Genomic DNA, 26473 nt, shown 5'->3' on the forward strand with positions numbered 1-26473 from the left:
TAAAAAACAGCAAAGCAATATTAAGCAGTGTCTGCATTTGCAGTTTTTGCTTTTACAAAGTACTACACAGAATATCACATTTCAAAATTTAAAAACGAAACTCCACCTCTTGCCATTCGAACAGCACAGTTCGAATCCGGGATCTTCTTGTAAGAAAAAAAAAACATCTCCTCTGTGTCATATCAAATGAGATACAAAGATTCAACAGGCAATCCTAGAGATATGACCAAACCTATCTTACACGTACGGCATCTGCAACCAAGAGAGAGGTTAAATGTATTAAATGCAAGCTTCTCATAAGCGCACTGATGTCTCTAAATTGCCCAGAGATCCAGACTGGTTGTGGCCTTGGGAGTCTGACCCTATCTTCATATAGAGGCAGCTCCTGATCGTGCATGCTAGTCAATGAGGCATAGAAAATCTAACCTTATGATATGAAAAACATGTTTTATTTTGTAATAAAATAAAAATTTCCATTGAAACTTTTATAAAGTTTGCAAAATGAGGTTCTGATACATTTGCACAAGTAAAATGTTCCTTGTGCAATAAAATGCAGTATTTCTATCTGCCTTCCTTTTTGTTTTTAACAATGAAGAGTATCATTCTTTTCACCTGGAATCAAATTTGTCTTCAGTAACTGGACATGTTGATGGAGAGGAGAGTGTTAGAGATAGAAGCTATACCACTCTATCTCAACAAAGATTGCTCTAAAAAGCCCACCGTTTTACTATCAATTAATGTGAGAGCTTTGGGATTCATTTTCCCTTATCTCATGTTAAGTGTTTTCAGATTCACTATATATATGTTTACTCGGTTAATGAGTCACAGCTTGTTCAGGGTAAACTCCCAGTCTACCAAGTAGACAGTAGACAGACACTCAGTTGAAACACATGTTTAGATGTGTTCTTGCACTTATACTCTCAGCCTACCTGTCAAAGCTAATACCCAATAACAATCATCTGCAAGAGCAGACACACATATTTGTGAATACTTGAGGGTTGGCTGTAAGCCCAACCAACTTTTCTAAATTTTTTTTATTAATCATAATTGCTGATCTGCGGTATCCATCAGTTATGAGTGGATGAACGTTGTGGTGGAGAGCTTTCAAAATACATGAAGTCAATGAGGAAGCAAGCTCCAAAAATCATGGCTTTCATTGTCACATCCATGTCTAATGGGAAGTGAATTTCCAAGCGGTCAGCATCACTCGTTGCTGATAACACACCATTCCACTTCCGAATAATACTGCCAATCCTGGATACACCATCAATGGATAAGACCTCAAAAACAGAATCCGAACCACAGCCGTAGGTTGAGCACAGCCCAAGCACGCCCACCTTGTCTTCTTTCTTCTCATTTTGGATGCTGTACACCGCCCTGCACAGCTCCCAGTGTTCAGCAACAAAGCCAATGGTGACAGCAGGAGGACACTGCACCTCCAGCTCTTGCCTGGCGGAGGGGCAACAGAAGCAGCAGCAGGTGCATCTGAAAGGTCTCTGCGTTGTCATAATTTCTTGGCCCATAGAGTCAGTGACCCGGGGCATGAAAGGCCTCAGTGTCCGATAAGCATTCCTGGTGTAGTCGTCCGTGTCTTCAGTCACAAAGTAAACCATCTGGCCCAGGTTGTTTTTAATATCGTATCTATTATTAGTTTCAAAACCTGTTATCATTTCCAGGGGTTCAAAATGTTGAAGACAATGTATGTTGTCCAACTGGGCTAAATATTCCAGACCTGGAGGACAGTCTGGCATAACAGTTGGCACTGGCATCCATACTACTGGAGCAGAATGCTGTGGTGCAGGCTGGTACTGGATAGGATAGCTACCACCAGTCTGCAGGTACAGGGGGAAAGTACTGGGCTGATGTGGACTGTAGTATCCCACAGGCAAGCCTCCTGGGTAGCCTGCAGGTAGAGGGACAGCTGGTCCAGGGGGCCCTGGTACAAAATGGGAATTGTACTCAGGGGGGCACCAGGCCTTGGATCAGGTGATTTCATCTGATTCTTCATTTCATCTGCAGGTTGCTCAGGAGCTGTGGGGACTGACATTTAGAAGAATTTCAATTAATCCGCCCGGCCCGCGGTCCGCTGGGCGTCCCGGACACCTGGAGGGGGTCAGATTTTATCCCCGGAAGGAAGAGAAAGGGGCGGGGCGGGGAAAGGGAGAAGGAAGAGGAGGACTTTGAAGTGAAAAACGAAATAGAGCCCCGCAGGGGAGGGGTCGTGGGTCGGGGGTGTGGTCCCGGGCCATCCACCATCTTAGTATGTAATATCAACGTGGCTGTCCATGGACTTCCAGTGTGGAAATAACTCCTCGGGTAGGTATTTCTGAGATAACTGAAAATTCTTAACTGTTTATTCATATTTAAAAGTGAGACCTTAAGATCTTTGGTTGGAAGTTTTGTGTGCATGGATGGGAATTTTTCACTTTCTGGCTTCCCTGTAGGGTGATCAGGTGGGAAAGGCTTTGTAGGAAAACCCCAAAAGGCCATTAGCTGTAGGTCTTTTCTCTTGGACTCATTATTTTCCCCAGAGAAAGCCCCTCCAATCTCTGCCTACTAACACTCCGAACACAAGATGGGGGAAAAAAACTGGGATGAGGGGAGTCGCCTCTCAGTATGCGGATGTTTAGTTGTACCTCGTGCTTCCACATTCAGAAGGAGAGAGTCAACCTCTGGCTTTCTGCTGGGACAGGATGGGGGCAGTTGCTTAGCAATGCAGCAAAGGAAAGAGGATCCAAAGTATAACCACTCCTTTTTATCACTTCCAACAGGTCTTCCTATATTTGGTCTTGCCCCATGCCCCTGTTTTCAGAGGTGCCTGAAGCTCCAGTCCCTGTGCCCTTGGGGGATTGCGGTGTGAACAGGTTTGCTTCTTCTTGCTTCTGTGCCATCCTTACTCCCTACTCTGTGATCTCAGGTCCCATTCTGACTGCTAAATCAAGAGCCACTCATCCACCTGCTTCCCAGTTTCCAGAACGACATCCGTGTTACTCATCTGCACTCATTCCTTTCCCGGTGGAGTTACGCGTTTTCATTACAATTTTAGCAGAGGATAGGAGGGAGCAAAGAGAAATGTGTATGTTTAATTTGCCATGCTTAAGCAGAAGGCTTTTCATTTGTTTACATGCCATTTTAATTTCATGTCTTGTGACCTATCTATTCATGTTCTTTCTCTATTTGTCAATAAGCTTACTTATCTTTCTTTACTAATATTTAAGAGCTCTTTACATATGAAGAGATAGGATGTTTTAAATATATTGTACTTTCCTCTCAATGATAATTTTAAAAAATGAAAGTATATTCTGGATGATCTGGTGGAGTAGACTGTAAATGAGGACTGGCAAGAATGTTTAGTTCTTGCATTTGCTCTTGTAAAGTTTGTGAACTGAAGCCATATGCTATCATGGCACACTGCACGAATGAAGGATTCGTAACAGCTTGAAGAGAGTGCTAGAAGAATAGAATCGGCTTGCACATGTGATGAGCCAGGCATGCTGCTTACAAAGATCCTGCTTCCTGGCAGTGAGAACCATATTCATATTGAAGAGTGAGTGGTTGCATTGAGTATCCGGTATTTATATGCACCAACTAAAGCAGTTTATTTGCAATGAAGAATATTTTTTTCCCAGTTCCAGCAATCATTGAATTAGATAACACTTAATGTAGATTTAAGTAATACTGTACCTCTAATCTCACCCTCCAATGAATTAAACTGCTTTACAGAATTATTTTTAATTAATTAATTTTTTACATGTACCTGTATCTATTCTTTTTCAAATTCTTTTTTTTACACTTAGATTCTTTTTTTAACTTTTTATTTTATATGGCAGTATAGTTGATTAACAATGCTGTGACAGTTTCAGATGCACAGCAAAGTGGTTCAGTTATATATATACATGTATCTATTCTTTTTCAAATTCTTTTCCCACTTAGATTGTTACGTAATATTGAGCAGAGTTCCCTGTGTTATACAGTAGGTCCTTGTTGGTTATGCCTTTTAAATATAGCAGTGTATATGTGTCAATCCCAGACTCCCAATCTATCCCTCCCCTGCCTTCTTCCCCACCTCGTCTGTTTCTGTTTTGTAAGTAAGTTCATTTGTATCATATTTTTTAGATTCTGCATATAAGTGGTATCGTATGATATTTGTCTTTGTCTGATTTATTTTACTTAGTATGATAATCTCCAGGTCCATCCATGTTGCTGCAAATGGCATTATTTTTTCTTTTTAATGGCTGAGTAATATTCCATTATATATATGTACCACATCTTCTTCATCTAGTCATCTGTCTGTGGACATTTAGATTGCTTGATGTCTTGGCTATTGTAAACAGTGCTGCAGTGAACACTGAGGTGCATGTATCCTTTTGAATCATGTTTTCCTCCAGTTATATGCCCAGGAGTGGGATTGCTGGATCATATGTTAGCAATATTTTCATTTTTTTAAGGAACCTCCGTACTGTTCTCCATAGTGGCTGCACCAATTCACATTCCCACCAAAAGAGTAGGAGGGTTCCCGTTTCTCTACACCTTCTCCAGAATTTACTGTTTGTAGATTTTTTGATAATGGCCATTCTGACTGATGTGAGGTGATATCTCATTGTATTGATAGTTTTGATTTGCATTTCTCTAATAATGAGCGATGTTGAGCATCTTTTCATGTGCCTCTTGGCCATCTGTATGTCTTCTTTGGAGAAATGCCCATTTTTTGATTGGATTGTTTGTTTTTTTAATATTGAGCCACATGAGCTGTTTATAAATTTTGAAGATTAATCCCTTGTCGGTTGCATCATTTGCAAATATTTTCTCCCATTCTGTGGGTTGTCTTTTTGTTTTGTTTATGGTTTTCCTTTGCTGTGCAAAAGCTTTTGAATTTAATTAGGTCCCATTTGTTTGTTTTTGCTTTTATTCCCATCACTCTAAGAGATGGATTGAAAAAGATATTGCTGCAATTTATGTCAAGGAGTGTTCTGCCTATGTTTTCCTCTAAGAGTTTTATAGTATCCAGTCTTATATTTAGGTCTTTAATCCATTTTGAGTATATTTTTGTGTATGGTGTTAAAGAATGTTTTAATTTCATTTTTTACATGTAGCTGTCTGGTTATCCCAGCACCATTTATTGAAGAGACTGTCTTTCCTCCATGGTATATTCTTGCCTCCTTTGTCATAGATTAGGTCACTATAGGTGCATGGGTTTATCTCTGGACTTTCTATCCTGTTCCATTGATCAATATTTCTGTTTTTGTGCCAGTACCATACTTTTTTTTCAGATCTTTATTACAGCATAATTGCTTTACACTCTTCTGCCAGTTTCTGCTGTACAACAAACTGGATCAGCTGTATTTATACATATATCCCCATACCCCTCCCTCTTGAGCATCCCTGCCACCATCCCTATCCCACCCCTCTAGGTCATCACTAAGCATCGAGTTAATCTCCATGTCATGCAGCAGCTTCCCACTAGCCATCTATTTTATATTTGGTAGTGTATATATGTCAATGCTACTTTCTCACTTCATCCCAGCTTCCCCTCCCCCCCAGATCATTCTCTTTTGATGACTGTAGCTTTGTAGTATAGTCTGAAGTCAGGGAGCTTGATTCCTCCAGCTCCGTTTTTCTTTCTTTCTCAAGATTGCTTTGGCTACTCTGGGTCTTTTGGGTCTCCAAACGAATTTTAAGATTTTTTTATTCTATTTCTCAGAAAAATGTCATCAGTAATTTGATAGGGATTACATTGAATCTATAGATTGCCTTGGGTAGTACCGTCATTTTGGCAATATTGATTCTTCCAATCCAAGAACATGGTATATCTTTCTATCTGTTTCTGTTATCTTCAGTTTCTTTCATCAGCAGCATATAGTTTTCAGAGTACAGGTCTTTTGCCTCCTTAAGTAGGTTTATTCCTAGGTATTTTATTCTTTTTGATGAAATGCTGAATAGGATTGTTTCTTTAATTTCTCTTTCTGATCTTTCATTGTTATATAGAAACACAACAGATTTCTGTGTATTAATTTTGTATCCTGCAATTTTACCAAATTCATTGATGAGCTCTAGCAGATTTCTGGTAGCATCCTTAGTATTTTCTATGTATAGTATCATGTCATCTGCAAATAGTGACAGTTTTACTTCTTTTCCAATTTGGATTCCTTTATTTATTTATTTATTTTCTTCTCTGATTGCTGTGGCCAGGACTCCCAAATCTATATTCCATAAAAGTGGCAAGAGTGGACATCCTTGTCTTGTTTATGATCGTAGAGGAAATGCTTTCATCTTTTCACTGTTGAATATGATATTAGCTGTGGGTTTGGCATATATGGCCTTTATTATGTTGAGGCAGGTTGCCTCTATGTCTACTTTCTGGAGAGGTTTTATCTTACCCTCCAATGAATTAAACAGCCTTATAGAATTATTATTTGTAGCATGCTTATTGTTAAAATTTTAATTAAATATAAGGTCTAATGTTCTAGGATTTGCAAAAATAAAAGCTTAAAGTTATTTATATTGTTTCCTACAATGCATTTATATAAGCAACCTTTCTTGGCCTTAATGTTTTTAAAGTCAAATATAAAAACAGATGAAAAATTAATAATAATAATCCTGAGAAGACATATTTCCACCATGAAACCCCAAATCAGAGACTACCAAACAGACAACATCTGTCACATTATGTTAGAGTTGTTCATTTCAATTTCATTGGTTTTGTCGTTTGGGAGTATTTAACTTGTGGAGGATCTGTATATTAGTTGGGGTTCTCCAGAGAAACAGAACCAATAGGATGTGTGTGTGTGTGTGTGTGTGTGTGTGAAGAGAAAGAGAGAGAGAGAGAGGGAGGATGTGTGTGTATCTGTGTGTGTCTTTGTGGAGAGAGAGGAAGAGAGAGAGGCACACAGACAGCAACAGAGAGAGAGAGAATTTTACGGAATTCACGAGCTTACGGGAGCTGGCATCTAAAATCTGCAGGATGGGGTGGCAGGTTGGAGACCCAGGGAAGAGTTGATGTTGCAGCTTGAGTCCAGAGGCTGTCTGGAGGCAGAATTCCCTTTTCCTCAGGGGACCTCAGTCTTGTGTCCTAAAACCTTCAGCTGATGAGATGAGGCCCACCCACATTATGGAGAGTAATCTGCCTTATTCAGAGTCTAATGATCTAAGTATTAATCTCATTTTAAAAAGTCTTTCACAGAACATTTAGACTGGAGTTTGACTAAATAGGTAGGCACTGTGGCCTAGCCAAGTTGACAAATGAAATTAAACATCACCACTTGTTTTGGTTTTAGAGTTATACAAGAGTCACAAAGATTAAGGCTTCAAACATTGTTTTCAGTGCATGTTTTTATAGTACTGTGAAAAACACTTCAAATCAGCCCTGGGGCGTGGGGTGGGGTGTGTACATTTTTCTTTCCAAAAAATCTGAATTATCCTCAGGTTGAAGGACACTGTTTATAGAACCGAAAGGTCTGTTAAAGATTTTTTTCCCCTAAAACTAAAAAGCAGGGACTTCCTAGGTGGTACAGTGGGTAAGAATCCGCCTGGCAATGCAGGGGACACGGGTTCCATCCCAGCCCCAGGAAGATCCCACATGCCGTGGAGCAACTAAGCCTGTGTGCCACAACTATTGACCCTGCTCTCTAGAGCCCATGAGCCACAACTATTGAGCCCATGTGCCGCAACTACTGAAGCCCACGCACCTAGAGCCCGTGCTCTGCAACAAGAGAGGGCACCGCAATGAAAAGCCTGCGCACCACAATGAAGAGTAGCCCCCACTCGCCACAACTAGAAAAAGCCCATGTGCAGCAAAGAAGACCCAACACAGCCAATAAAATTAATTAATTAATTTAAAAAAAAAGCAGTCTTCCATGAAAGATTAATTCTGCCCCTGCCCCTGCTCCTGAAACAGTGAGGCACTTGCTGGTATATCCATCCAGGTCATGGATACCAGGGTTTCAGAAATGTGGGCCTGAGTACTCACACAATATGCATTCTGCTTTTTTCTCTTAACGTTTAGTATAAGGCTCTAGATCTTTCTTGTTAAAAGATTTTATTTTTCTTATTGGTTTGTTTTTTGTGATGATTTCAGTAAAACATAATAAATTTATTTATGGTGATTTCTGGAGAAAAAAATAGCTGCTGCAATATAACCTGAAAAACCAGCACTGAGAACAAGCAGTAAAATCTATTGAGGGTAATGGTGTGTGTACGAAGTTCATATGCATTTAGCAAAAGGTTTTACACAAAAGGATCCTTTTCCTTCTCTCTCTGCCATCCCTGAATAGCAAATACAGCCCATGAATGTCACCTCATGCAGAAAAGAGAACTGAACTAACAATTTCATTAAAATGGAAAAATCGTATGAATAAAAATATCCAATCTCACGAACACAGGGATGATTTAATAAGCAAACCTGAGCCTACCGCCTTAAAATCTTAGGTTTGGTATAATTTATATTTCCTTTCAGAAATGCTCCTATTTCTGCTATAAATAGAATACGGCAGCAGATAGAGTAGCTTTTTAATTAGGTCATTACCGAGTCTGCATGACTTATTTTCCTTGAGTCTTTGCCATTTTTCACTTCAGATTCAGTCTCTTTGTGATGGTGATGCAACATGACAGAATCATAGCAGGCTTCCAAGGAGCTCCCCTGGCGCTCACCTCCCCCCACCCCCTTCATCATATGTGCACTTGCTATAGCAAAACCTCTCGCAAAGGGAAGGCAGTGAGGAGCTTCTACCACATTTAGGCCAGAAATTGGGTCTCACCCCTGGTCACTCTTCCATCTGGGAGTAAATGTCCCAACCAGAGCTGGGCTTACGTCTGGCTTTCCAGGCATAAGGCTATTTACCTTCTTTCCTAAACTTTGTGCCGGGCAAGAGGGATTGAGAGACTGTGACAGATGAATGGAGCTATGTACATAAGACTAAAACACTGAAAGCAACTGAGTGGGCTAATACTTTTCACATTTTCCTTATTAAGTCTAACTCTATAATAGCTCTTTACTAGCTTCTGAAGGAATAATAAAAATGGAAAAGACCCGGACTTCCTAGGTGGCGCAGTGGTTGAGAACCCGCCTGCCAATGCAAGGGTTTAATCCCTGCCCCAAGAAGATCCCACATGCTGCGGAGCAACAAAGCCCATGCGCCACAACTATTGAGCCTGTGCTTTAGAGCCCGTGAGCCACAACTATTGAGCCCGTGTGCTGCAACTATTGAAGCCCACGCACCTAGAGCCCATGCTCTACAACAAGAGAAGCCACTACAATGAGGAGCCGGCGCACCACAATGAAGAGTAACCCCTGCTCGCCGCAACTAGAGAAAGCCCGCGCACAGCAAAAAGGACCCAACACAGCCAATAAATAAATAAGTAAATGATTTTTTTAGAAAATGGAAAACACCCTTTCTAGTCAATATCCTTTCGCTCTGTGATTTTTGAGATGCCAGGAAGGGTCTTATGTCTCCAAATTCTCACTGTCCTACCCCTGTCACAGGCATATGGTGATTTTTTTTTTAATTTTTTTTTGGCATTTTGCCTTTTTTTATTAAGAATTTATTTTTTTTATTATTTTTTATTTATTATTTTTTTGGGGGGGTACACCAAGTTCAATCATCTGTTTTTTATACACATATCCCCATATTCCCTCCCTCCCTCAACTCCCCTCCCACCCTCCCTCAAGTCCCCCCACCCTCCCCGTCCCAGTCCTCTAAGGCATCTTCCATCCTCGAGTTGAACTCCCTTTGTTATACAACAACTTCCCACTGGCTATCTATTTTACAGCTGGTAGTATATATATGTCTGTGCTACTCTCTAGCTTCGTCTCAGCTTCCCCTTCACCCCCTGCCCCCTCCCAAACCTCGAGTTCTCCCGTCCATTCTCTGCATCTGCGTCCTTGTTCTTGTCACTGAATTCATTAGTACCATTTTTAGATTCTGTATATGTGAGTTAGCATACAATATTTGTCTTTCTCTTTCTGGCTTACTTCACTCTGTATGACAGACTGTAGTTCTATCCACCTCATTACATACAGCTCCATCTCATCCCTTTTTATAGCTGAGTAATATTCCATTGTATATATATGCCACATCTTCTGTATCCATTCATTTGCTGATGGGCATTTCGGTTGCTTCCATGTCCTGGCTATTGTAAATAGTGCTGCAATAAACATTATGGTACATGTTTCTTTTGGGATTATGGTTTTCTTTGGGTATATGCCCAGAAGGGGGATTACTGGATCATATGGTAGTTCTATTTGTAGTTTTTTAAGGAACCTCCAAATTGTTTTCCATAGTGGCTGTACCAACTTACAGTCCCACCAACAGTGCAGGAGAGTTCCCTTTTCTCCACACCCTCTCCAACATTTGTTGTTTCCAGACTTTGTGATGATGGCCATTCTGTTTGGTGTGAGGTGATACCTTATTGTGGCTTTGACTTGTGGTGATATTTTAATAGAGGACAAAAGCCTTCATTCAGTCCAGTGGTGGCACTGTCAGTGGCTTTGGAGGTTTTGGCATTTCTGTAATTCTATCAACACCCCTTTAAAAGACTCACCAAAAGCCCTTCCTAATATCCACCCTAAGTTAGAGCTTGGAGAGAAATGCAGCTTCACAAATCCTGTCCTCTCCACCAGCCCTCCCCAGTCCCTTCCAGCCAGACTGTTAGGGAACGGTGGACCGAAACCGCCCACCTTGGCCAGGCACGATGGTAACCACTTGCCTGAGTTGTCCTGCAACATGAGGTCCTAATAAAGAATGCTGCTGATAACTAACCGGGAGAATTCGGTAGGGGCCAAAAGGAGGGAGGAGTCGCCAGCCCATAATATGTCCCGCCAACCTCCCAGAAGCCTTCACGCTGGAATCCACATTGGCTGAGAGATGCCTGTGCCACCAGGAAGGACCCTGAGTCAACAAATATGGGCCAAGCAAGGTGATTGGCCAGAGACAACCTGGAAACTAACCCCATCACCATAAAACCCGAGACTGCGAGCCACATGGCAGAGCAGTCCTCCTGGTTCCCTGACCCTCCTGCTCTCCACTCGGGTGCCCCTTCTCAACACAGTCCCTTGCTTTGTCAGCACGTGCATCTCCTGGGATGATTCATTTCTGAGTGTTAGACAAGAGCCCACTCCCAGGCCCTGGAAGGGGTCCCCCTTCCAGAAACAAGACCATTTCTGCATGTGTCCCAGGGTCATTGCGTCTGTGTGGCAGGACACCCACAGTTGCATTGTTGAGCCCAGACCTGTTTCCTGGTCTGGGAGCAGGACTGGAAAAGGCCAGCTGTTGTTTTCATAACTCCATTTCTCAGAAGGACAACCTGACCTGAATCCTCCCAGTGGAAGAACAGACCTGGTCTGATTAAAACTCTACGCAATAAATAGCCCGTGGTATTTATCTAGTGTAGGACATTTGGCAGCATCACTTTCCAGACCGGGAGCTACCTGAGGCATCCTGGCACTGTGCTTCTAATCTTTGTACACCCAGTGCTAGTACTGGGCTGGCACATAAAGAAGAGTCCTATAAATAATTAGTGAGTTTAATGAATCTTTAAGCAAGTGACACCATGTTGAACTGTCCTTCAGAATAAAAAGTTGTGAATTAGTCATTCATTCATTCATTTAGTCAACCCTTCACTTAACTAACAAGTATTTATTGCAGGCCATCTATGTCACAGGTTTTTTTTACTACATTTTGGAATTGTAAGATGAGTAATAGGCAGTCCCTGTCCTTGTTCATTTCACAGCCAAGCCGAGAAGACATAAGTACACCAGGATCTTAATACAGTGTGATGAGTGCTGCTAAAGGTACATACAGCACAAGGGCACAGAGGTCAGGCATCCAGCCCCGCCTGACAAGATCAGCTTTGCACTGTAGGAAGATCACTCTAAACTCTAAAGGCAGTATTGCTTGAAGAGAGCGTAATTACCTAAGATGGAACCCAGGATTGCTGGTCTCCTGCACTGGGGTCCTGGCTTCAAGCTATGGGCAGTAACTGAAAGAGACAGCCCTTGGAGAGAGAGTCAGAGCTAAAAATAACCCGAGTTTTATATACAAGCAAGGATGTTACTTTGTGACTCCATGTGGCTCCTGTCTGCTTCCAAAACAGCTCCCTTTCCTCTTCCTAAGGAATCTGTTCAGCATAGCTTGCGGCAATAGTGTTACTTCTTTTCATCTTGTTAGAGGTCTTGGGTCCATAAAGTGTAGTCCACCCCCCCACCCACCCCCACCCCTGCCCCCAGTTCCCTGGGGAGGGCCTTTTAGAGGCAATAAAAGGAGAAATTCCACTCTTTTTTTTTTTTTTTGGCTGCGTTGGGTCTTCGTTGCTGCGCACGGGCTTTCTCTAGTTGCACAGAGTGGGGGACACTCTTTGTTGAGGTGCGTAGGCTTCTCCTTGCGATGGCTTCTCTTGTTGCGGACCACATGCTCTAGGCACGTGCGCTTCAGTAGTCGTGGCTCGCGGGTTCTAGAGTGCAGGCTCAGTAGTTGTGGCACACGGGCTTAGCTGCTCCGCAGCATGCGGGATCCTCCCAGACCACGGATGGAACCCGTGTCCCCTGCATTGGCAGGCGGATTCTTAACCACTGTGCCACCAGGAAAATTCCACTCTTGATCGCCATTAAGCGCTAAGTTGAAATCAGGGACGAGAGGCTGATGCTTATGAACAGGAGACACGTGTGTTCCAGGGTCAGTGGTGGGTGTGTCTACAGAACATCCTTTTGCTCCCAGAAAATGAAGGTGGGAATCATGCTATGTTTTGCCAACCTCAGTGGAGATCTTCGAACTCCAGATAGGCTTCCCTTTTTCTCTAGCCTGCTGCACTATCCTAACTTAAACGGATGACAAGGCAGCAACCAGACAGGCTGAAGGACTGTGAGGAAACAGGAGGTGTTGGAGTACTTCCTGCATAAAAATGATGTTTTCATTTTTAAAACCCGCATTTCCCCTCCTGGCTGCAGCCCAGAGACTCAGATAAGGGCTATAATAATGACTAATGTGCTTCCCTTAATGTACCTGCTAACTGCAAGTCAGGTCATTCCTACATCAATATCACAAATCTTGATGCTTCTACAGCCACTTGCATGACTAGTGAGAAAAGCAGCTTTTTCCTGGGGATTAACTCTCTCAGAGATACGTGAGAAACCCCAGGCATGCTCATAGAGCCTACTGCTGCCTGATGAGGGATGAAGGCGGGGGCAGCTTGGACTTGCCCTGCAGCCATCAGAGCACCACTGCAATGGCGCTTCCAGGGTCTGCACATCTCACCTTTGTGAGCACCAGGGCTTCATCTACTGCAGGGGACCTATGGTCTGCAGGCCCTTTGGCCAATGCAGCAGGACACCTGCCATTGCCACAGGTGTTGCTGCACAGACCCTGCTGGCCTTGGTGCAAACCCCTGTCAGCTTGCCAAGGCAACAACCATCCAATCAGATGAGAGGTGGCTTCCTCTCTGAGCCACACTCCATACGGGGTTCCTACCTCAGCAAAAGCAGTCCTCCTCCCACGGGGTTATTATTACTCAGATCCACTCTAGAGCCACTTCCCAGGGCGAGCCCACAACCCTGGGATGGGTGTCTTGCATGAGTTCTAGTCCTGTGCTTAGAACCACGCCTTACCTCACTCTCTGGCTAGTTGAAGTCCCTCTGTTCCATCTCCGAAGCCATCTAGTACCTCACTTTTTGCAACATCATTACTAAAATACTCCCTAGGCTCTTGGACCTTAGTTCTAAATTTTTTTGTTAATCTTTTCTTTATGCTGGGTGACCTCTCAGGAGCTCCACTGCCTGAGAACTGAAGGCTCCGACGCAGTGAGCTCTGCTCCACAGCCTTAGTCCAGACCCTGCCGAAGTCATCAACTATGTTTTAATGCTCTGACAACTCAATGGGGGACTTCTGCTTCTGGGAAGAGAAAGTACACATACTGTTCCCTATTCCTCCCACTAAGGACTGCTAAAAAACCCTGGACATGATGTATAAAACAAACACAAAAGACTTTGAAAGGTGGAGAGAAGGCAGATAGGCCAGGGACCTCAGGCCCAAGTGTCATGGGCTGACTCCTCAAAACTTAAGTGTTGAAGTCTTAATTTCCAATTCCTCTAAATGTGACTATATTTGGGGCTAGGATCTTCAAAGAGGTAATTCAGCTCAAATGAAGTCATTAGGATGGGCTCTAATCCAATATGACTAGTGTCCTTATAAGAAGAGAAAATTTGGGCATATAGACACCAGGGGCACATGTGCACAGCCATATGAAGACACAGTGAGAATGCAGTCATCTACAAGCCAAGGAAAGAGACCCCAGAAGAAGCCAACCCTGCAGACACCTTGATCTTGGACGTCTAGTCTCCAGAATTGTAAGAAAATTAATTTCTATTGTATATGCCACTCAGTCTGTGGTACTTCTTATTGCAGCCCTAACAAATTAATATACCAAGGAATTACACACTGTTGAGTTCCTTGGTTTTTTGTTTTTGTTTTTTTGCCTCATATATTCTAGACTTGGGGCTTAGGAAGTCAGCAACCTGGAAACACTGATGAGTACAGACAAAACAAAACAAAAAACCTAAGAAAAGTCTGCTCTGTCTAGGCAAAGGACAAGGAAGGGGACATCCTAACAAAATAGAACATTTTTCAATAATAACAGCTCTACTTCAGCCTATCTCCATAGAAAAACACTATGGCCCCATTCACACACATGCCAACAATGGCCAAATGGGGAGCTTAGACTACCCTACCCTTACCAGACTGTTTAAATAGGCACCCCAGTCCCTACGCTGGGGTTGTATAAAAGAAGGTGAGAAGGGGGCAGGAACTTTCATCCCTGGCATCCCTGAAGGGACTTAAAAAGCTTCCCCTCCTCATGGTGTCATCAGAGGCCACATGAAGAGCAGGAACAAGACATTTCCAACCCTCCCATCCACGGAGGTAGCAGTGAAGGCTGAGTGGGGAGCTGGATCTCCCAGCGCAGCCCAGAAGAAATCTCCAGGTTTCAACAAAAGCTAACTGGACAGCCTGGCAGTCTCCCTTACCCCCACCATAATAATGTCAGAGGGAGCCGGCTAGATCAGGTTTAAATAAGATTTAAAGTTTTATAATAAATTTTAAAATGTTTGGTTTTCAATAGGAAATCACTCAGCATGCCAAGTACCAAGAAGATCTAAATTGAATGAAAAAAGATTATCGATAGATGCCAGCACCGAGAAACGGAGACGTTAGAATGACCTGGCAGAGACCTTTTTAAAGCAGTTATCATAAAAATGCCTTAATTACAAACAAGCAATTACAAACAAGATTGAAACAAATGGAAAAAAATGGAGAGTCTCAGAAACGAATACAAGGTACAGAGTAGAACCAAATGGCAAGTATAGAAGTGAAAAATAATACAGTGACCAAAATAAAAAACTCAGTGGATGTGCTCACCAGAAGGATGGAGGGGACAGAGGAAAGAATCAGTGAACTGGAAGACAGAATAACAAAAATTATCCAACATGAAAATTTGAAAAAAAATGAATAGAGCCAAGGGACCTGCAGGACTAATAACAAAGGATCTAACGTGTGTGTCGAATCTCAGAAGGAGAGGAGAACAACAAGGTTAAAAATTACTAGAAGAAATAATGGTGGAAAACATCCCAAATTTGGCAAAAGACCTAAACTGCAGATTCAAGAAACTAGGCTAACATCAAACAGGATAAATCCAAAGTAATCCACACAAGACACAGCACGGTCAAACTTCTGAAAACTATAGGCAAAGGGAAGTCTTAAAAACAGCATGAGGAAAACAGGACTTTACCTTAAGGGAAACACAGCTCAAATGCATAGGATTTCTCATCAGAAACCATGGAGTAAAGGAGAGGCACAATATTTTTAAGTACTGAGATAAAAGAACTTTCAACCTAGAATCCTGTATCCAGTGACAATATGTTTCAAGAATGAAGAAGAAATCAAGACATGTTGAGACGAAGGAAAACTAAGAGAATTTGTCACCAGCAGATCAACCCTAAAAGAATGGCTAAAGGAGGTTCTCTAAACAGAAAGGAAATGGTAAAAGAAGGAATGTTAAGACTTTAGGAAAGAAGACAGAATATAAGCAAAAATATGATTAAATATAATATACTTTCCTTCTTGCCTTGAGATTTCTATATTATGTTTGATAGTGGAAGCAAAAATTATAATAGTGCCTTATCAGGTTCTAAATGTATACAGAGTAAATATTTAAGACAATTATAGTATAAAGGGGGCAAAATAAGGGATATAAAGGGAAGTAAGTTTTCTATACTCCATGGAAAATATACTCAAGTTGACAAAAATCCTACGCCTAACATTAAACTTAATGGCAAAAGACTGAAGTTTTCTCCCCTAAGATCAGGAACAAAGGATATCTGCTCTCACCACTTAGTCACAATAGTGCTAAGAATTCTAGCCAGCACAATAGGCTACAAAAGGAAACAAAAAGTATACAGATTAAGAGAGAAGAAATAGTCTCTATTTGCAGGTGATATGATTGTCTACATGGAACACCTTAAGCAATCTTCAAAAATCTCCTGTAACTAATAACTGAATTCATCCAGGTCACAGAGTGCAAAGTAAACAAACAAAAATCAAGTATACTTCTATGTCCTAGCAATGAACGCATGGACATCAAAATTAAAAATACAACACCATTTACAATCCCTCAGAATACAACGAAATGCTTAGGTGTATATCTCATAAAATGTTTATAGCCCTTGTATGCTGAAAACCACAAAACGCTGATGGAAGAAATAAAAGAATATTTAAATAAATGGCAAGACACATGACGCTCGTGTATTGGAAGACCCAACATAGTAAAGATGTCAGTTCTCCCCAGATTGATATATAGGTTTGATGGAATTCCAGCAAGATACAGATCAGATTATTCTAAACTTTGTTTAAAGGCAGAGAGGCAAAGGAATTAGAATAACTTTAAAAAAGATGAATAAATGGGAGGAATCAGTCAACCCATTTTCAAGACTTATTACACACCCGCAGCATTCACGGCTCTGTGGACCGGTGAAGGGATAGACACGTTGAACAATGGAACAGAACCAGGAACCCAGAAGTAGACCCACACAATACAGCCACCTGATTTTTGATAAAAGTGCAAAAGAAATTCAATGGGGGAAAAAAATCTCCTTTCCAACAATTGGACATTCACAGGAAAAAAACAAAGCAAGTGATTCCTCATCTCAAGTCTCACACCGTATACAAAAATTAACTCAAATGGGTCACAGGCAAATATAAAATGCAAATTTATAAAATTTTCAGCAAAAAAAAAAAAATTGGAGAAAAATCCAGGGTTAAGCAAAGAGTTCTTAGATTTGTCACCAAAGTATGATGTATGAACTTAAACACAATTAACTTCATCAAAATAAAAAACTTTTGCCTGTGAAAGACCCTGTTAAGAGGATGAAAAGACAACCTATCGACTACAAGAAAATATTTGCAAACCACATATCTGAAAAGGGAATAAAGAACTCTCAAAACGCAACAATAAAACCCAAACAATCCAATTAGAAAATGAGCAGAAGACATAAAAAAGACATTTCGGCAAAGGGAAAATACAGATGGCAAATAAGCACATGAAAATATGTTCCATATCATTAGCCATTCTGGAAATGCAGATTAAAACCACAGTGAGAAATCACAAAGTACCTATCAGAATGGCTAAAATAAAAAATAGTAATACCAACAAATGCTGGGGAGAACACAGAAAAACTGGGTCAATCATGAATTGTAAGTTGGAATGTAAAATGATACAGCCACCTTGGAAAACATTTTGGCAGTTTCTTTAAAAATCAAACATGTAACTACCATGCAATCCAGCAATTTCTTTCCTGGATCTTTATCCTACAAATATGAAAACTTACGTTCACGCAAAAACCTGTACATGAATGTTTATAGAAATTTTATGCCTCATAGCCCCAAATTAGAAACAACCCACGTATTCTTCATTGGGTATATCATTAAACAAACGGTGGTACATTCTTACTATGGAAAACTGCTCAGCAATAAAAAGGAATAAACTATTGATACAGGCAACAACCCAGGTGAATCTCCAAAGAGCTACGCTGAGTAACAAACTCCCATCAATCAAAAACTGGAGAACAGACTAGTGGATGCCAGGGGTTAAGGAGAGAGTGGTGGCTCTGCGGTGACATCTGTGTGACTATGAAAGGGACACCTGAGAGATCCCTGTGGTGATGAGTGTTCTGTATCCAGACTGTAGCAATGTCAATATCTTGGTTGTGATATTGTGCTATAGTTTTGCAAGATGTCATCACTGGGGAAACTGAATAAAGTGTTCAAAGGATCTCTCTGCATTATTTCTTACAATTTTATGTATCTACAACTATTTTAAAATTAAAAAAAAAAGTCAGTGGTTGCTTCTGGTTTTTCATGATATAGTCAGTTCAGGGTTTCCTTCAGTTCCTCTCGGAAACCAGCCCACAGCAACAAAGAGAACGAGAAACAGATGTGCCAACACCATCCCTGACAAAACTAGGAAACATTAGAAACCCCAAATCAAAAGTTAGTAGGAAGGGCTGTTTAACAATGAAGGTCAAATAGGAGTGCAAGAAAAGGCAGGGCACACTCAGAGATGCAGATTTTTAGGAAGGGATCTGCAAAGTGAAACATTGGGCATAGGGCGCTGATGGGAACTCTGGTGGGTTCAGTTTGGTTCTAAAGCAAAGCAGAGGAGATGGAGGCTGAACAAGGCATCATATAGACCAAGCCACACTTTTAAGGAGCTTTCTGTCAGTGTGGCTGGATGGACAAGAAAGATTGCACTGTGAACCACCCTCAGCCTCCACTCTCAGTTGCTGAGAGAGAAAGTATCATGAAAGAAATCATTCATGTGCTCAATCCAGTCGGATAAATAACATTACTCTGACCCCCCCCCCCCCCCCCGCAGATGAACCTCCTGCACTCATTTCATTCAAAGATAGGTATTTGAAAAGAAAAATCGCAAAACTGATATCAAGATACTACCAAAAAAAAAAAAAAGGAAGTTATATAAGAGCAAATAGAAAACAAAACAAGACCAAAAAAAACCCTCTTTGGAACTTCCACTAACACCTGTGGCATGAAGTTTTCCAGCAAGCCTCCCCACAAAAGTTTTCACAAAAACTGTAAAAAAAAATTTTTTTCACCATCTGATGACATCGGAAAGTGACCCAAACAGGTTAAAACTGCAGAGGAATTTACTCTTAAAAGATGACTGTACGGGTTTCCCTGGTTGCACAGGGGTTCAGACTCCAAGCTCCCAACTCAGGGGGCCCGGGTTCCATCCCTGGTCAGGGAACTGGATCCCACATGCATGCTGCAACCAAGAGTTCACATGCCACAACTAAGGAGCCCACATCCTGCAACTAAGGAGCCTGCCTGCTGCAACTAAGACCCGACCCAAATTAATGAATAAATTAATTAAATTTTTTAAAAAAGATGACTGTAAGAGTAAGATGTGCAAGTTTGTGGCTTACTGAGCCCGGGAGCACTTTCTATCCCAAGTCCAAAATTTTACTCCAGAAAATTACAGCTTTAACTGGCTGAAAATGGCAGAAGACAGAGTTTAGGATATCTTAAATCAAGAAAGTCTCAGAAGGGAAGCCAAAATACGAGTATAAACGTTGCCCAAATCCCCGGCTAACTGCTAAACCATGCGTGTATGGTGGTAATGGGCCCGGGGCGGGGCGGGGGGTGAGGGTTGTCTAGAGAAATGAGAGGCAGAAACAAGAACGGAATCTGCATTTGAAAGATAGAACTGAACCAGATAAGATCTGTATTTGCTGTTCTTTGGACTCTGTATATTCTCCAACTTGTGTTCAGCTTAAACAGCAAAAGGTTGAAGCCTTACTGGTCTAAAGAGTCAGAGGACAGGATTGAGGATTGCAGAGCACCTGGAAATTTAGTGGGAAGTGCTGGAAGCAAAATAACCACAGAGAAGGTAGGTCACCAAATAGGAGTATACCTTCTGCCCATATCCTTGGCTGACCGCTAACTGATGGCTGTATAAGAGAGACCCCAAGGGCCTCAAAGAAATAGAAGGCAGATGTGAGAGAGGAATGTGTTCTTGAAAGCCAGAATTATTGCATCAGGCGCAATATGTGTCTTTGCTGCTTTTTTTTTTTCTTTCCTGTCTATGGCAGAAAGCATTTATTACCACAGAGGAAATCAGGAGTTGCTGGAGCCCTCGCAGGGCAGCCTGGGGGGTGCGTGTGATCACAGTGAGGGGACAGCAGGTGGGAATCCCATTGATCATGGCTGGGCAGTCTCCCACCAGCAGGTTTAATTTGCCCAGGAGACTGTGGCTGGGCTAGTTTTTGTGGAGCTCAGGGAGGTGAGCCTTGACAAGCAAGCTTTCGCTTGAACAAAACAAAAGACAGCCAAAACCAGGGCAACATTTGCTGCTGTTTTAACTGTCTGTGTTTCCAATTCATGGACAGCTCCTGTGACATAAAGCCAAAGTCATGGTGGCCTGTGGTGTCAGAGAACAGAGCTGGGGCTGGCAGATCAGCTGGAAGCAAGGAAACCTCAGGGAGAACCAGACCCTAAACCTGAGTGTAAACTCTTCCTGAACTTTTGGCTTAACTATGCAGATAGAGAACACCCCCAGAAGCAAGGCAGCAGCTGGAAGCTGAAAAGTCTGAGCAGGGACATCAGCTGCTGCACTCTGCAGGGAGACAAAGTTGATAGCTAGAATTCGGACAAGATGAGGCCGAAAGCTCAGCTCCTCTGTGTCCCAGTGCCGAATCAAATCTTGGAGACCAGAGTTTTGGGTGAAGTAGAAAAGGACAGCTTTATTACTTTGCCAAGCAAAGGGGGAACACAGCAGGCTACAGCCTTACGAATTGTGCCCCCTCCCTGAGGAATAGGGAGAGGGCTTACTGGGGGTCATGGTCGGGGTAGGCAATAAGGACCAAAGCAGTAACAGTCCTGCGTTCTTCTGAAGGGTCGGTGGTGAGGTAAGTAGGAGTCAGCATCCTCAACCTTCAGGTCCAACCGGTCTGGGGTCTACGTGCTTGTGGGCAGCATAGCATCATTAATCATTAATTTCTCCCACCTGGAGGGGGTTTCAACATCTGCAAAATAGCTTAAAGATACTGTTGTGTGCATTGTTGAGGGGGAAACAGGACCTTGCCCAAAGGCTGCTCTACGACTTATGGTCCATAACTTTCAGCTTTCAACCACAAATTACCAAAAATGCCAAGAAACCAGAAAGGATAGCCCACATTCAGGACAAAAGACAGTTTATGGACCCTTACTGAAATTAGTTTAGATGTTAGATTTAGCACAAAGATTGTAAAGCAGCTATTACAATGATGGTCAAAGAATTCAAAGTGGCATGAGTTCAGTGAGTGAACAGACAGGGAAGGTCAACAGAGAAATTGAAATTATAAAAGAAAACCAAATAAAAATACGGAGCTGAAGGTGCAATAACTGAAACAGAAAAATGTACTGGACAGGCTCAGTAGAAGACTGGAGATGACAGAATAAGAAATCAGTAAAGTTGAAGGAAGATGAACAGAAATTATCCAACCTAAAGAGCAGAAAGAAAACAAGAGAGAAACAAATAGAACCCCAGATGTCTATAGAGCAATATCAAGCAGTCCAACATAATATTTAATTTGAATCTCAAAAGGAAGAAGAGAGAGAGAAAATATATGAAGATAAAAATTACTAACTCTCCATATCTGGTAAGATATGAGTAACATCTGGTAAAACATCTGGTAAAGCTCCACAAACTCCAATTTGGACAAATACAAAGAAAACCACACTCCGACACAGACATTCACACTGCAGAAAGCCACTGATAAAGAGAAAAATTTGAAAGCAGCAAGAGAAAAATAAGAGACTTCCAGTTTCAGTCTGACATGTGAAGAGCTTGGAGGTCATCACTTCCATCTTTACAACAAGAGAAATTAAACAAACTAAAAACTAACGATTTTTCTTGGACCTATCAGGGAACTGAGGTTGCAGAGCAAACTGCCACCTCTACATCTGGAGAGACAGAGGAGTCCAGAGAGTACAGTGAGATCTGCTGACCTGGAGATGAAGCCAATGAAGCCATAAACTTAAATGATAATTTTGACAAATTGCTGGAGGCCGAGTGTAGACTAGCATGAGAGTGAGAAACTCTTGGGGGCTGCAGTCTTGGGAGGGGACCCTACCCTTTCACAGTTACCTCCAGAAACTCCACCAGGTTCTCATGGTGAAAAGCCAAGAAAAATCCCCTTATGGCTCTGGTAGGGGTAGGAGTGGAGTGAACATTGCAAAATATGTCCAGAATATTTTCCATAACAAAGGCTATTCTCCAGGGGAAAAGACTTTACCAGCGCCTATCCCACCTGGTATAAAGGAAGAGCACTGCTTCCACTCTAGCCCCTTTGACCTCTTATCTCATTCAAGGGTGGAGGAAGAGAGAAGTACCAAGTGCTCGTAAAGATCACAGCCCGGAAGCACAGACCCACTAAAGGACTGAGATTTAATCATAAGATTATAAAATCCCCTACACTTTATCACACAGCAACAGGGCCCAGTACAATAACAGTGGATTACAGCGGAAAGAGCTGAAAGACGCAGACTCTCTCCAAGAGTAGTTAAGGAACCCCAAAGTCAAAAGAGAAGGCGTAAACAAGGAGACCAGAAAAATGTGAAGTCTCTGGTGCCTGCAGCTACAGCAAACATCAAACATAGCCCAACTCCTAGTTAGATTAATATAAAGTGTCACACTAAAGGCTTATCTGCCTCAACTCTTATTATGTCCAGCTTCCAACTAAGGCATGCTAAAAAGTAAAAAAATAAAAATAAAAATTGACACACACACACACACACACACACACACACAGAGTCTGAAGAGACAAAATAAGCATCAACATCAGATTCAGATATTTTTTTTCTCCTAAGAAAAATTTATTACATGACAGTTTCCAAAGGCTTCAGGTCCTATGTTGAAATAGTCTCAAGAATCATCTGGAATACTCCCACACTTTTAAAGAGGATCATTATTCACAGTTGTTGTTTTTTTTTTGCATTTAAAATAACCTCCATTTGGGACTTCCCTGGTGGTCCAGTGGGTAAGACTCCACGCTCCCAATGCAGGGGGCCTGGGTTCGATCCCCGGTCAGGGAACTAGATCCTGTATGCTGCAACTAAGACCTAGTGCAGCCAAAGAAATCAATATTTTAAAAATAAAGAAATAAATAAAATCCTTGTTTGGGTGTTAATGTACATATAGATACACTCACATGTGTAAATATGCAAAATGTCTTAAGAACATGGACTTCATTTCTTTTTATTAGCTAATTCTGATTTCATGTAAATGTTTAAATATCTAACTAGGTACAGTTCTAACTATTAGCAATGAGTAAAATAAATTCCAGTCTCCAGAGATCACTTTAAAAAGCTAATCTGGACATATGACCTTTTCCAATGTTCTAACACATTCGGCTAAGGGGCTAAAAAGGTTATTGATTTGTAGTTACACCACATTTAATTTTCTTCATCATTAGAAATACACCTAACATTAATAAATTTCTTTAAGTAGATTACTTCAAATAGTACCTTTTTCTAAAAATTCAGATAACTGGGATTCCCGAACAGTAATAGGAAAACCATATTTTGAAATTGTTTTCAATTTAGAAATTATTAGAGAGACTTCCCTGGTAGTCCAGTGATTAAGACTCTGCACTCCCAATGCAGGGGGCCCGGATTCGATCCCTCATCAGGGAACTGGATCCCATATGTTGCAACTAAAGATGTCACATGTCACAGCGAAGATCTTGTGTACTGCAACTGAGACCCAGCACAGCCAAATAAATAAATAAATATTTTAAAAAGAATAAATTATTAGAAAACGAACTTAAAATTACTATGATTAACATGTCAAAGGCTCTAATGGAAAACATAGACATTACGCAAGAATAGATGTAAGCAGAGAGATGGAAACCCTAAGAAAGAATCAAAAGGAAAAGCTAGAAATAGAAAATATTGTAACAGAAGTGCAGAATGCCTTCCACGGGCCCCTCAGCAGACTGCACACAGCCAAGTAAAGAATTAGTGAGCTTGATAATAGATCAACAGAAAATTTCCAAACTGAAATACAAATGGAATAAAAAATGAAAACAAAACCAAACCAGAGTATCCAAGAACTGTGAGACAATTTCAAAAGGGATAACACACATGTAATTGGTATACGAAAAGAAGAAAGAACATACTTAGAAAAATATTTGAAATAATAATGGCCAAACATTTCCAAAGTTAATACCAAACACCAAAACAGAGATCCAGGAATCTCAGAAATTACTAAGCAGGAATAAATAGCAACCCTTCAAAAAATCTACACCTATGCATATCATATTCAAACTATAGAAAACAAAGACAGTGAGAAAATCTTGAAAGAAACTGGAGTAAAAACACCTTGCCTATTCAGGAACAAGAATAAGAATTACAGTGGACTTCTCATCAGAAACCGCACAGACAAGAAGAGAGTTGAGTGAAATATTTAAAGTATTAAAAGAAAAAAAACACAACATAAAAATCTATCCAGCAAAATTATTCTTCGAAAGTGAAAGAGAAATAAAGGTTTTCCCAGACAAACAAAAATCGAGGGAAATCATTACCAACAGACCTGTTCTGTAAGAAATGTTAAAAGAAGCTCTTCAGGGAGAAAGTAACAGTATAGCTCAGAAATTTGCAATCTACATAAATAAATAAAGAATGTCGGAGAAGGAGTAAATGAAAGTAAAATAAAATATTTTTATTGATCCTAGAGATAACAGTTAAAGTTATAAGAATAACAATGTTTTGGGTGATAATAGCACACAGCTAAGTGACAGCAATGTCACAAGGGCCAGAGGGAGGAGTTGGAAATACGTTATTATAAATACGGTAGCTGGGGATGTCCCTGATGGTCCAGTGGTTAAGAATCCACCTCCCAGTGCAGGGGACGTGGGTTTGATCCCTGGTCGGGGAAATAAGATCGCACCTGCCACGCAGTAACTAAGCCTGTGCGCTCTCAAGCCCATGCGCCACAACTAGAGAGCCCACCTACCCACAACTACAGAGCCCGCACACTCTGGATCCCACCCCACAACTAGAGAGAAGCCAGCGAGCCGAAATGAAAGATCCCGCAAGCCACAACTAAGTCCCAACACAGCCAAATAAATAAATAAATATCAAAAAAAAAAAATAAGGTAACTGTATTACATATGAAGCAGTGGAATTTCATTTGAAGGTGGATTTAGCCTAGTGGAAAATGTATATTGCAAACTCTAGGGCAACCATTAAAATTTTCTTAAAAGACATATAATTTATATGCTTATAGAAGAGATATAATAGAATCAACTAAGAGCCTACACGGCCAAAATTAAATTAAATTAAATTAAATTAAATTAAATTAAATTAAATTAAAATTTTCTTCAAGACCCAGCAGGTGGCTTTGGGGAAGATTAGATCAGTCTGGAAAATGAGGAGCCTTTTTCTCTTTATATGCTTGAGTACAGTGTGGATAACTGTACACATACATTTGTTGGTATGATTCTTTGTTTAAAATCTACCTCCCAGGGGCTTCCCTGGTGGCGCAGTGGTTAAGAATCTGCGTGTCAATGCAGGGGACACAGGTTTGAGTCCTGGCCTGGGAAGATCCCACATGCCTCAGAGCAACTAAGCCCGTGCACCACAACTACTGAGCCCACGTGCCGCAACTACTGAAGCCCGCTCGCCTAGAGCCCATGCTCCTCAACCAAAGAAGCCACTGCAATGAGAAGCCCTCACACCACAACGAAGAGTAGACCTCGCTCACCGCAACTAGAGAAAGCCCATGTGCGGCAATGAAGACCCAACTCAGCCAATAAATAAACAAATTTCTTAAAAATAAAATAAAATAAAAGGGATGAGATGGAGCTATATGTCATGAGGTGGATAGAACTACAGTCTGTCATATAGAGTGAAGTAAGTCAGAAAGAGAAAGACAAATATTGTATGCTAACTCACATATACGGAATCTAAAAATGGTACTGATGAACTCAGTGACAAGAACAAGGACGCAGATGCAGAGAATGGACTGGAGAACTCGAGGTTTGGGAGGGGGCGGGGGTGAAGGGGAAGCTGAGACGAAGCTAGAGAGTAGCACAGACATATATATACTACCAACTGTAAAATAGATAGTCAGTGGGAAGTTGTTGTATAACAAAGGGAGTCCAACTCGAGGATGGAAGATGCCTTAGAGGACTGGGGTGGGGAGGGTGGGGGGGACTTGGGGGGGGTCAAGGAAGGGAGGGAATACGGGGATATGTGTATGGAGACAGATGATTGAACTTGGTGTACCCCCAAAAAAATAATAAATAAATAAAAAATAAAATAAAATAAAATAAAATAAAATAAAATCTACCTCCATTAGACTATAAACTTCACAAGGGAAGGAAATGTTTGGTTGTTGTTTTCACTGCAGTATTCGCAGTGCCCAGCATGTATTAGGT

General features: G+C 41.3%; 1 pseudogene; it reads right to left on the bottom strand.

Annotated features, from left to right (window-relative positions):
* Nucleotides 1-1067: 1067 nt before the first annotated feature.
* Nucleotides 1068-2047, bottom strand: LOC130854243 (phospholipid scramblase 4-like; annotated as a pseudogene).
* Between the last annotated feature and the right edge of the window lie 24426 nt (nt 2048-26473).

The sequence above is a fragment of the Hippopotamus amphibius genome, chromosome 5 (assembly GCF_030028045.1).
Source record: "Hippopotamus amphibius kiboko isolate mHipAmp2 chromosome 5, mHipAmp2.hap2, whole genome shotgun sequence".
Taxonomy (NCBI): Eukaryota; Metazoa; Chordata; class Mammalia; order Artiodactyla; family Hippopotamidae; genus Hippopotamus; species Hippopotamus amphibius.